The sequence below is a fragment of the Rhineura floridana genome, chromosome 4, assembly GCF_030035675.1.
Source record: "Rhineura floridana isolate rRhiFlo1 chromosome 4, rRhiFlo1.hap2, whole genome shotgun sequence".
In the NCBI taxonomy this organism is placed as follows: domain Eukaryota; kingdom Metazoa; phylum Chordata; class Lepidosauria; order Squamata; family Rhineuridae; genus Rhineura; species Rhineura floridana.
In genome coordinates, this window is record NC_084483.1 from 97,885,296 (window position 1) to 97,899,060 (window position 13,765).

The 13,765-nt window shown below is 42.0% G+C and overlaps 1 long non-coding RNA gene across 3 annotated transcripts in view; it reads right to left on the reverse strand.

Moving 5' to 3' along the window:
* LOC133383305 (uncharacterized) overlaps positions 1-13,765 on the reverse strand; it is a 56,617-nt gene that overhangs the window by 36,898 nt on the left and 5,954 nt on the right. For 2 of the 3 annotated variants that reach the window (XR_009762238.1, XR_009762237.1), the window contains exon 2: positions 11,831-11,909. The exons of the other annotated variant lie outside the window; for it this stretch is intronic. This is a non-coding gene — a long non-coding RNA (uncharacterized LOC133383305). The remainder of the gene's footprint in view (positions 1-11,830; positions 11,910-13,765) is intronic. 3 annotated transcript variants of the gene reach the window in all.

Consider the following 13,765-nt stretch of genomic DNA (forward strand, 5'->3'; position numbering starts at 1 on the left):
CTCTCTGCAGCTCACAAGGAGCCACGAAGGGCAAGGATCAGTAAGACAAGTGGTTGGCTTCACAGATGAAAGCACCTTGTCCACTTCCTCAGAAGGGAGAAGCCGAAACCGATCCCAATTTACCGGCTTGCAACTGGCCAACTCTGGTTCATCGACTGTGTCCACGGCGCGCGGGATCGAGCTCCATAAGTGTTCGATTTTATCAGCAAAGTGTTTTGCTAATAGGTCACAGGAGGCCTTTGACTGTTCCAAGGGTTCCTGAGCAACTGGACCAACCAGGCTTCGGACCACCTGGAACAGCCTCCTGGGACAACACTCCGCAGACGCAATAGGGGCAGCAAAGAAAGCCTTCTTTCCTACCTCTCTTGTTTGGCCTTCCTGTTTTTCTACTCCCTTCTGTTTTTCCCAGCATTATTGTCTTTTCTAGCGAATCATGTCTTCTCATGATGTGTCCAAAGTAGGATAACCTCACTTTCATCATTTTAGCTTCTAGTGATAGTTCTGGTTTAATTTGTTCTAACACCCAATCATTGGTCTTTGTTGCAGTCCATGGTATCCGCAAAGCTCTCCCAACACCAAATTTCAAATGAGTTGATTTTTCTATTGTCCGCTTTTTTCACTGTCCAACTTTCACATCCATACATAGAGATTGAGAATACCATGGTCTGAATGATCCTGACTTTAGTGTTCAGTGATACATCTTTGCGTTTGAGGACCTTTTCTAGTTCTCTCACAGCTGCTATCCCTAGTCCTAGCCTTCTTCTGATTTCTTGACTATTGTCTCCATTTTGGTTAATGACTGTGCCAAGGTATTGATAATCCTTGACAAGTTCAATGTCCTCATTGTCAACTGTAAAGTTACATAAATCTTCTGTTGTCATTACTTTTTGACATTCAGCTGTAGTTCTGCTTTTGTGCTTTCCTCTTTAACTTTCATCAACATTCATTTCAAATCTTTACTGGTTTCTGCTAGTAGTATAGTATTGTCTGCATATCTTAAATTATTGATATTTCTCCCTCCAATTTTCACACCTCCTTCATCTTGGTCCAATCCTGCTTTCCGTATGATATGTTCTGCATATAGATTAAATAAATAGGGTGATAAAATACACCCCTGTCTCACACCCTTTCCGATGGGGAACCAGTCAGTTTCTCTATATTCCGTCCTTACAGTAGCCTCTTGGTACAGAGTATAGCTTGCGCATCAGGACAATCAGATGCTGTGGCACCCCCATTTCTTTTAAAGTGTTCCATAGTTTTTCATGATCTACACAGTCAAAGGCTTTGCTGTAATCTATGAAGCACAGGATGATTTTCTTCTGAAATTCCTTGGTCCGTTCCATTATCCAACGTATGTTTGCGATGTGATCTCTGGTGCCTCTTCCCTTTCTAAATCCAGCTTGGACGTCTGGCATTTCTCGGTCCATGTATGGTAAAAACCTTTGTTGTAGAATCTTGAGCATTACTTTACTTGCATGGGATATTAAGGCAATAGTTCAATAATTACTGCATTCCCTGGGATCCCCTTTCTTTGGAATTGGGATGTATATGGAATGCTTCCAGTCTTTGGGCCATTGTTTAGTTTTCCGTATTTCTTGACAGATTTTTTTTAAAAATTTGGACAGATTCAGTCTCAGTAGCTTGTAGCAGCTCTATTGGTATGCCATCTATTCCTGGTGATTTGTTTCTTCCAAGTATTTTGAGAGCAGCTTTCACCTCGCATTCTAAAATTTCTGGTTCTTCATCATATGGTTCCTCCGTGAATGAATCTGTCATCTGGGCATCTCTTTTGTAGAGTTCTTTAGTGTATTGCTTCCATCTTCCTTTTATTTCATCTTGGTCAGTCAGTGTGTTCCCCTGTTGATTATTCAATATCCCTACTCTTGGTTTAAATTTCCCTTTCATTTCTCTAATCTTTTGGAATAGGGCTCTTGTTCTACCCTTTTTGTTGTCCTCTTCTATTTCTATACAGTAACTATTGTAATAGTTCTCTTTTTCCCTACGTACTAGTCGCCGTATTGTTGCATTTAGGGTTCTGATGGTATTTCTATCTCCTTTTGCTTTTGCTTTCCTTCTCTCTTTAAACATTTTAAGAGTTTCTTCACTCATCCATTGAGGTCTTTCTCTCTTTTTAGCTAGAGGTATTGTCTTTTTGCATTCTTCCCTGATAACGTCTCTGACTTCATTCCATAGTTCTTCTGGTTCTCTGTCAACTAAGTTTAAAGCCTCAAACCTGTTCCTTATTTGATCTTTATATTCTTCTGGGATGTTATTTAAATTGTATTTTGGCATTATGACTGCTTTGTTGGTCTTCTTTAGCTTTACTCTGATTTTCAATACGATCAGTTCATGATCTGTACCGCAGTCTGCTCCTGGTCTTGTTTTCGCAGAAAGTATGGAACTTCTCCAGCTTCTGCTACCAATTATATAATCAATTTGATTCCTATATTGACCATTTGGTGATGTCCATGTGTACAGTCGTCTTTTCAGTTGCTCAAAAAATGTGTTTGCAAGAAACAAATTATTGGCTTCACAGAATTCAATAAGTCTTTCTCCTGCTTCATTTCTGTCTCCTAGGCCCCATTTCCCCACAATTACTAGTTCTTCTCTGTTCCCTACTTTTGCATTCCAATCCCCCATGATTATCAGCACATGTTGTTTTAGTGTGTGATCAATTTCTTTTTGTACTTCTGCGTAAAATCTCTCCAATTCCTCTTCTTCTGCATTTCACGTCGGAGCATAGACTTGGATGATGGTTATGTTGATAGGTTTCCCATTTAATCTCATTGATATAACTCGCTCAGACCCTGCGTTGTAGCTCCTAATTGCTTTTGCTACATGACTTCTCAATATTAATGCAACCCCGTTTCTTCTTAATTTCTCATTTCCTGCATAAAATATTTTGTAGTTGCCTGATTGAAAATGTCCCATTCCCGTCCATTTTAGTTCGCTCACACCAAGTATTGTAATGTTGATGTGTTCCATTTCTTGCTTGCCAATTTCTAACTTTCTCTGGTTCATGCTTCTCACATTCCATGTTCCTATTGTGTGTGTTGTACAACTCTGGACTCTCCTTTCGCATCTGTGCGCATTGACCCAGCTGCGTCATTAGTCACAGCACTACTCGTACTTGTCCTTTGTTCTTCCCCAGTAGTTCTGAGAGTGCCTTCTGACCTGGGGGTCTCATCTTCCAGCACTATCTCGTGTTGCATTTTGGATACTCTGTTCATAGGGTTTTCGTGGTAAGAGATATTCAGAGGTGGTTTACCATTGCCTTCCTCTGAGTTTGGATGCATCTTAGTCTGGTGTTTCAGCTTTGACCATTCCCCCTTGGGTGCCCCTGCTAGGAGTCTAGCCTCTTGGTCTAGGCTCCCGATGGCATTGCTCTTAGCTTCTTCAACACTCTCAAACCCCCTCACCACATTAAGGTGTGCATCCTAGAGGGGGCCACTTTCTGTAGGAGGAAGTTATCTGCAACACAAGTCAGAAATTTCTTGGAGGGGCCATGTTTGGTAGAATTTGTCTCCCAACTGATACTGGGATGATTGAAGTCCCCCATTCCTACTACATCATGCCTCCTCGAAAGATTGGCAATTTGCTTTTCAAAAGTTACATTCTTGTCTTCTCCTTGATTGGGTGGTCAGTAATAGACTCCAGGCCCCACATTCCTTTTAGTACTTGCCCCATTAATTTTAATCCAGATACTCTCGGTGGAGCTGCCAAGATCATCTTCCTGTATTTCTGTGCAGGGATATATATTTTTAACATATAGCGCAACTCCACCTTCCTTTTTATACCATCTGTTCTTCTTGAACAAGTTCTATCCTTCAATTGCTGTATTCCAGTCATGGGAGTCATCCCACCAAGTTTCAGTTATACCTATCAAGTCGTAATTGTCCTCCTGTGTTAAGAGTTCAAGTTCGTCCTGCTTGTTTCCCATGCTCTGCGCATTAGTATACAGACATCGAAAACCATGTGATTTATGGCTTGGCTTCCTTACTACATTTTTCTGAGGGCTGTTACTGGGCCCTATTAGAGCCTATCTCTTTGGTCCCACTACTGTGCATAAGACTTCATCAGTCGTTACCACCAAGTTTACGTCTCCCTTCCCTTTAGGATTAAGTTTAAAGCCCTCCTGATGAACTTCTCCATGCTGTGGCCAAATTCATTCTTCCCAGTCCTTGTGAGATGCAACCCATCACTTGCCAGCAGTCCAACTTCATTGTTTAAGTGCTCGAACTCACTCCTGTGACTTTCCCCATAAGCTAAATTCCTGTTGATGAAGATACAACAAGAAGGTTCTCAGAAACTGAGCACAGATCTTAAGGCAGCTTCATATGGGTTAATTTCTCAGGCGTACTCTGCAGCTTTCTCATGGCATGCTGTGATTAGCTACAGTCATCAATTGATATGCCCTTTGCATGCTATTAAAACATGCCTTGCTGTACTCCCTGTGAGATTCTAGAAACATTAATGGAAATTTTAAAGGTTTGCATGAATGTGTTGAAATGCTTCTTTTCTTACTAGTGGACATTTCTTTATCATTTAAAGCCAACCACAGATTTGTCACTGAGCTCTTATATTAGGTATAGAAGATGAAGGAAAAAGAAGTAGCACATATATGTCATGAAAGTTCCAGTGGTAATTTATTGAATATGACAGTGTTTCCCAAAGTGTGGTACGCGTACCCCTGGTGGTACGCGAAAGGGTTTCAAGGGGTAAGTGGCCGAATGGTTTTTTTGTACTTTATCATTGGGTTTTAGCGACAAAAAACGTGTGCGTGTGTTCTTTTAAAAGAAAATACAGTTCTTGTGATTTCTCCAGTTTCTCACACAATCATGTGAGGGAAGATCAATATAATAGTGGTTTATCCCGATGTTATTCAACGCGTAGTCTCTTTCTCTCTCAATGCATTCCTTGTCTTTTCGTGCACCCCTCCAGTTTCTCATAAGACTCGGACTCCCTCGCAATGACTTTGGCTACCAAAAAACGCTTCTACAAACAGACAGATGGTGCCACAAAGATATGTATGCATATGCTCGACTACAAAAATGTTCACACCGGGAAGCAGGGAAGTGGGTTTTTTTCTCTATCTTCAGCCCTGCAGCGGCCATCTCACCAGCCACTTCCCTCTTGGGGAATCTCCCACTCTTCAGCTGCAGAGTGGTTTCCCCCCCCATCCTGCCTGGCCTGTCCGCTCATCAGCTGTGAATTTTAGGCGGGAGTTTGAATCCCCTGCCTGCTCTTGGGCTGCGTGCCTGAGTGGCTTCCCAGGCAGGATGGGGGGGAAAACACTCTGCAACCGAAGAGCGGGAGATTCAAACCTCTAGCCCAGGCAAGCGCTGCCTCTGTAAACCCGCTGCATGCTGCATGATTTTCGGCTGAAGTTTCCGGTTTTGGGGGGGTTCCCTCCGGGTCTTTATTTCCAGAATGGTTTTTTTTGTTTGAATAATAGTTAATTTAATTATTAGTATATGAATTATTTCTATATTTTTGAATATACTTTTGTTATATAAATATTATTTCTATTAAAATGTTTATTACTTACTTTGTATTTATTTTTTTACAAACATTTCATATAAAATTATAGGAATTACGAATGTGTTATAATACCTTACCCCTCTCCCAATTATTTTTGTGAAAGTTGGGTATGCCGGTAAAATCAATGTCTCAAAAGGGGTACGCATATAGTGAAAGTTTGGGAAACACTGGAATATGATAATCAAAACCAAGACGCACCTTTAAGTCCCTTTCATTTTAAGGGTTCACTGAAAATTTAGACTTAGATTCTGACTTTCTCTCCCCATTCTACCTCCCACACTGTTCTACACTATAGATCTACTTGCTATACACTAAAGAGGGTTTGTAGCCTGGTGTAGATGACACTGTAGGGCAGCTTTCTTACAATTAGTGTCCTCCAGATGTTTTAGACTACAACTTCCATCAGCTCCAGCCAGCATGGCGATGGTCAGAGTTAGTGGGAATAGCAGTTCATCTGGGCTGCTGCAGGGAAAACAATAATACCAGGAATGGAGAGGATCACACCCAGCGGCCCCTCGACCATGAATTCATCTGAACTCTGTACAGAACTTGTACAATTTCTGTACATGTGCACAAGCTGTCCACATGTAGGCTTTTCCCATGTGGTTTGTACCACATAGAGAGCCTGCATATATATAGCTCCTGTGAACATAGGAATTCATCTAACCTTCCGTGCAAATCTGCTTCTTCCTTGCTGGAATCACTGCTGCCCATTCACTTATTTTCTCTGCATCACTGCTCAAAGGGAGAGAGCAAACCAAACAGAAGCTGCCGCTGCTCTTCCTCACCCTCCTCTCTCCTGTCACTAGATACTTCATTAGAGGGGGAAGGGAAGAGGTAGTGACTGCAAGGAGAAGAAAAAGCCAGCCAGAACCCCTACCTGGGTGCGGGCCTTGGCAGATGCCCAACAGTTCTGACCCCCTACAGGTCCTGGCCCCTTCCCTCCCTCTCCAATTACAAATTTAGTCTGCATGGCTGTTGGCGCTGGATGTTTGCTTTCATTAGTCCTGAAAAACACAGGAAAAGACTTCCCCTAGACTACTGGATCTTCAGAACTACATAAGTTAGTCATCCTATAGAACTCAAATAGAATTATTTGAGAGCTAAAAAAGTCACTTGGATTCATAATTCATTGTGCAGGGTTGTGTTTTTGTGAAAATATATGTGATGAGCTGTTTATAAGGTATGCATGTATGGTTTGAAAGGAAGGAACGGTTGGGAGTCACTTATTAATACAGGCAGTGCAAGCCCCAAGGTGATATCAGTATGAGCCCCTAGCCCAGAGTACAAGCTCAGGGTAAAGCAAGATGCTATGCTGAGCTTCTGCTGCCACTATCTGAGGCCACAAGTTGAATCAAAACTGGCAACTTCCTTCAGGAAAGGGCTGTAAGTCAGTGGTAGAGTACATACTTTGCATGCAGAAGGTCGTAGATTCAATCCCTGTCATTTTCAGATAGGGCTGTTTGAAGCTCTGGAGACCTGCTGCCAGTCTGCATAGACAATACTAAGCTAGATGAAGCAATGTTCTGATTCACTACATAGGAAGCTTCCATTGCCTGCCCCCCCACTATGGCTGCCCATCCCCAGCCCACACCTGCTGTGATTGATGTCACTGGAAACTACATTCCATGCAGCTGGCTAACCAAAACAAGTTTAGAGATATCACTGGTCCAGGAAAGTTACTACTTAATTCCTCATAATTGTTTCCTTTAATCAATGAAAGAATCTGAACAGCCTGGAGCACCACAAAGGAGGTGGTAGAACTAGTCTTGTTGTATGAGCATATACTGTAGTTTTCCCTCACTGTCTCAGTATTTCATACTTTGTGTAATATTATTTTAAGTAAGTAGCATAGCTTTGCAGCTATAGGACCTTTTGAATGTAACTTTTTACAGGGTAATTTTTTAGAGAGAAAACTACTAACTTGATGCATATGGTTTAGTAAAAGTGAGATCCCTTACATATCTACTTTAAGACATGTAGATTTTCGAAAGCACATTTCTCTGATCTACCCTTTTGAGTTGTGGAATTTGAAAAGGTCATTTTTTGTGTTGTCTTGTGATCTCAAGCAACTGCTACATGCACCAGATGTTTCAGTGGTCTCAGAGGCTGCTGTCATTTTCATTATTTGTTGAGAAATTACATTTTTCCAGTTTATAAAAGTAATTTTAGATGATGCATGGACCTTCCATATGTTGCTGAATCACAACACCCATCAACCCCAGCATCATCCCTGGCTGGAAGTTGTAGTTCAGCAACATCTGGAACACCAAAGGTTCCTCCTATGTGTTTTAGATCATTACAAATGGTGGCACCAGCAAATCCAGCTGCATGGGCCCAACAGTCTCATCAGTATAAGGCAAAAAATAAAGGGGCAACCAGGCTGTAGTAGCAGTGAACACTGCTGAAGCCCCGACATTTATCAAAGGATGCTGAATGGTAGTGCCAACTCTATGAATTTTTGGTAGAAACATACAATATGGACTTGGAATAAATTTTGCACAATTTATTGCCTGAAGTTATTGCTTAATTGAGAGGGTTGCCCCATGGCAAACCTTCCCCCTTCACATTCAGAGGATTCTCAGGTCATGGTCTAGGGTTGCCAAATTTCACTGTCTGATTTGAAGTGTCCAAGTTTCAGCTGATTTCTCAGAGTCTTCTGGGAAAAGACTAAAAATCTCAGGATGGGTGCACAGAATCAAAGGAACAGACTTGAGATCTTGTGTTTTTATTTTGTTCCTTCTTCAACAAGCGCTACCTCAGCCACCAGGCATAGGCAGCCTATGCCCCTTTCCCACCTGCCACCACTATCTAACTCAGGATCACCAACTTTTTGGGACCAATGGGCACATTTCAAATTTTGAGAGAGTGGTCTGGATGCCAGTCATAATGGCTGCCATGAGGTGCATGGCATAACAATGAGAGAGTACAGTCAAGGTGAAACTTTTCCCATAACTGTATTTCCATACTAGAAAATGCTTAGCCTGTTGTATTTCTGCCTGCCAGAAGTTGTTAAAGACATAAGAACCTTGTTTTTCCTACTACTTACCAACTACTTACCAAGGCTGCCATCCTCCCTCTACTTACCTGGTGGTAAGCCCCATTAAACACAAAGACTTTCTTCTGAGTTTACCATTGTACTAAATGAACTATACATTGAATTCTTAATGAGTGCCTGGACATCAGTGCCTACACAGCAGGAGACAAGCCTCAGCCTCTTTGCAAAGTTTTCACATTTGCCTTTTGCAGGGAGGAGGGATTCTCCAATATCCAACCACACTTATTGTGTAGTAGCATTTGCAGAAAATAACATCTAGGGATTTGATCTCAGATGAATCCACCACATGAAAAATACATCCTGGTTGCTAAAGGAAAAATGAAGAGCAAACTATGGATATTCCAAGGTCCAGAAAAAGACAAAAGCAGGAAAGTGCACTAATGGGGGAGGGGAAAACAGCAACTCTTTAGGACGCAGGGATTCCTAGACCTTAAGGATTCCCATTAGCTGGTGTCCAAACAACTCATTTATCCATCACAGCTCTGATCTTACTCATTGGCTAAAAACATTGACAGACAGGAGCAGCTATGCTGACACATTTAACAGGAACCTCCTAGAAGGTTACCTGCACATTTTGCTTCAGAACTGTCTTTCTAGGAAGGCCAGAGACTTTAATAAAAAATGAAAGCTCGGAATCTGGGACCCCACCCTGCAGCTACTAAGGAAGGTTTTTATTTTATTTGTTTATTTATTTATTAGATTTATATCCCACCCTTCCTCCCAGTAGGAGCCCAGGACAGCAAACAAAAACACTAAAAACATTCTAAAACATAAAAAAATTAAAAATATATTAAAACAAAACATCCTTAAAAACATATTAAAATTAAACATCTTTAAAAACATCTTTTTTCTAAAAAAAAAAAAAAGCTTTAAAAACATATTAAAAAGCAATTCCAACACAGATGCAGACTGGAATAAGGTTTCTACTTCAAAGGCTTGATGAAAGAGGAAGGTCTTAAGTAGGTGCTGAAAAGATAACAGAGTAATCTGCCTGACTAATACTTAAGGAGAGAGAATTCCAAAGGGTACATGCCACTACACTAAAAGTCTGCTTCCTATGTTGTGCGGCATGGACCTCCTGATAAGATGGTATCTGCAGGAGGCCCTCACCTGCAGAGTGCAGTGATTAACTGAGAATATAAGGATAAGGCGGTATTTCAGGTATCCTGGTCCCAAGCTGTATAGGGCTTTGTTCACCAGAACCTTCAACTTAGCCTGGTAGCTAATAGGTAGCTAGTGCAATTCATTCAGCAGCAGGGTGGCTTATGGGTGATACCCTGCCCCAGTGAGCAGGCTTGCCACTACATTTTGTACCAGCTGCAGCTTGCAGAGCAACCTCAAGGGCAGCCCCACATAGAGCGCATTACATTAATCCAACTTGGAGGTTACCAGTGAATGGACAACAGTGGTCAGGCTACCTGCTCCAGAAATGGCCGCAGCTGTCTTACCAGCCCAAGCTGGTAAAAGGAACTCCTAGCCATTGAGGTCACCTGGGCCTCTAGTGACAAAGATGGATGCAGGTGCACCCCCAGACTACAGACTTGCTCTTTCAGAGGGAGTACAGCCCTATCCAAAGCAGTCAACTGACCAATTATCTGAACTCGGGGACCACCAACCCACAGCGCCTCCGTCTTGCTAGAATTCAGACTCCATTTATTGGCCTCATCCAGCCCACCACGGAGTGCAGGCAGCGGTCCAGGGCTTGCATGGCCTCTCCAATTCAGATGTTACAGAGAAATAGAGCTGGGTATCATCAGCATACTACTGACACCTCTCCCCAAATCTCCTGATTACCACTCCCAAGGGCTTCATATAGATGTTAAACAGCATGGGGGACAAGATAGTACCCTGCGGCACTCCACTGCACAACTGCCAGATGCCCAAAAGACAATCATCCAATGCTATTCTCTGAAAATGACCTTGGAGATAGGATTGGAACCATTGTAAAACAGTGCCTCCAATACCCATCTCACCAAGTCGGCCCAGAAGGATACCATGGTCAACAGTATCAAAAGCCAAGTGAGAATAACAGGGTCACTCTCCTCTTGTTCTTCTCCTAATAGAGGTCATGCGTGAGGGTGACCAAGGCCGATTCAGTCCCATAACCAGGCCTGAACCCAGACTGGAATGGGTCAAGATAATCTGTTTCATCCAAGAGTACTTCCAATTGCTGCACCGCAACCCTCTTGATCACCTTCCCTAAAAAGGGGGTATTTGTGACCAGGCAGTAATTGTCACAAACCAATGGGTCCAGGGTGGACTTTTTCAGGACCAGATGGATACCTGCCTCTTTCAGGGCAGCTGGAACCACTCCCTCCTGCAATTACGCATTGACCATACCCTGGATCCACTCTGTCAACCCCCCTTGGGAAGTTTTAATAAACCAAGAAGGGCAAGGGATGGGAGGACACGTTGCTGGTCACATCGTCACAAGCACCTTGTCCACATTATCAGGCTGCATCAACTGAAACCAATCCCAAGAAGTTGCAGCAGACATTGCACTGGATACCTCACTGGGGACTACAGTAGATGTGGATGGGACATCAAGATTGCTACAGAGGCAAGCAACTTTACCCTCAAAGTGCCTTGCAAACAATTCACAGTGGGCTCTGAAGGGTCTAAAACTCAATTTCCTGGTGTTGATGGTCAACAGACCACTGAACGGCTACTTGGATGCAATAGTGGCAGAGAAGTGGGCTTTCTTCACCACCCTCACCACCACACAGTAGGCATGGTTATGATGTGTTGCTGGTGCCTGATCAGCATCACAGCACATCTTTCGCCATTTGTGCTCTAGCTGTCATCCAGCCTGTTTCATTGCCCTTAGTTCACTGGTGTACCAAGATGTAAACCGGGATACACAATACCAGAGATGGTACTCAGGGGCAACCGTGTCAAGAGCCTGATATGCCTCACTGTTCCACAGCATGACAAGAGCTTCAACAGGGTTACCTGCTCCCCAAGGCATTTAGAAATCCTGTAGATTCCATTAGTATCTGGGGGCGGACCATCTTAATCTGTCTACCACACTATGGGCACTATGGCATCTGTGGGCACCGCTTTGGGAACTCCTGAGCATCTAAGCTCCCAGATGAATCTCAGGATATGGGATCTGACAACTCTAATCAGGTAAATTGTGCTCATTGAAGCCACATGTAAATAAGTGCAACCTTGAACATACCCCAAACTATATTGGGTCTATATAATGAATGCTGTAGATGGTTAAGTTACCTGTCAGGGTAGTTTACCAGCTATTCTTCGTCTTCTCCTTGAGGAATCTCTGCTAGTCTTCTATGGATCTCAGAATACACTAGATCAATTTGAAAACCACTTATTTAGGATTACAGAAATTACAATAGATCTGAACTATAAGTGTGAATGCAGATCCAAAATTAAAGGAACTCAAATTTTATTGTCATAAGAACGTAAGAACATAAGAACTGTCTGAATAAGTCCCTTTGCCAAACCCTGGGGGTGGGAGTGAGGATCCTGTGAGCCAACATATTGCTTACTTCAGACCTGGGACTTTAGATGATGTAGCAACAAAATCTAAGCACTATCAACAGTCCTGTGCATTCCAAGCAAGTACACCCTACACTCTCCTATATTTGGTTTCCCTAAGGCAGCAGCTGAAACTGCTCAAATTTCTCTAGACTCCACAATAACAATGCCCTCCTGTCTACAGTAAAGCTTACTTTTCTGAATAGGGATCAAAGAGGCTATGTCAATTCTTTATGTTGATACATAGATTAAATGAGATCAGCAGCAGGATAGCTTAATGTGTGGGCCACCACAAATAAAGTCAGGAAACGAGGAATGTGCAGCAGACCACAATTTAGTGAACAAATTGCATAGATTCAGGAATTAGAATAATAGAGAGAATCTCCAGTTTCAATAGGAAATCCCACAGCCAGAGACATCTGTATTGACACCTTCCTCAAGAGAAATAGCAGTTCAGGAAATGGGCTTGTGTAGTTGGGGTGGGCATCTAGAAACATTAGTAAATAGCCATTCTCTTGTTTTCTTTCTTCATGCTTCTCAACAGGATTTCCTTGTCCCATCACGTGGAACTCTTTGGTTCAGTAGTGGGAATAATTTCCTCTTTTGTACTTAAAAGAGAATCCAAAACAGAGATCAGGATCTTGTGACTGAGATAACACTTCAGCCAGGAAGAGGAAGAAGATTAGGAATGACAAACTGCAGTTCCTTGTTTGTATCCCTATTTAATCTTTATTCTAAGTGCAAGATAATACAGCTTCTGGAACAGATGAATTTGTTAGCACATTACTGTCCAATATCCATTGAAATGTTTGGAGTTATACTAGTAGAGACAATTGTGATAATTTCCAAAGAAACTACAGGCTCTCCATGTCATATTCAAAATTTATATTTCCATTCATGCCAGACTTAATAACTTGAATTCTGCAAGCACAGAACATGCCTAGCTGCCACATGGAATATCTCTGCACCCATGTAAGAATTATGTAAAAGCTCATTTTTTGATTTACATTCCTGGTTGCCACTGCAAATCCCCCTCCTCCAGTTGCTTCACGTGTCCCATCCTTCACTTGTTCCTTGTGGATAGATACAACAGGGTTACAACAGTGCCATGATGTTTCTGAAGTTTGAGGTGAGTTAAGGACCTCAGGTTTTAAAGTTGCAACATTTTTTCCAGTGCTTGAAACACTTCACAATAATACATGTATCCTTACTGATTTAGAGAAGTATGACGCATAAAATCAAGCGCAGTTCACACCACACATACTTAAACTGAAAGAGTACAAGCACTCACTGGTTTTTAAACACCACAAGAAATTGTCATTTTTAAAAAGTTGACAAAAACAGTTGAAATTTCAGTATCTGGCAAATCCTCTGGATAATATGTTGTCAGCCAGATTTGGACTGATGAAGCACATACAGGAGCTAACTTGTACTGATGATTTAAAGAAAGTCTGGACACCAGGAGAGACATTTGGATAAGGAAAGTTTTGCTATGCTGGTTGACTGGAAATCGGATTACTCGAGTGAATACAGGGCCATGATATATCTAGCTATCTCTTGCCATAAAGAGATATATTTTTTATCCTTTAATGGCCTATTATTTGGACCTGCCATTTGTCTTATCTATCTAATACAAAACAAAACTCTCTGAAAAATATTTTTCAC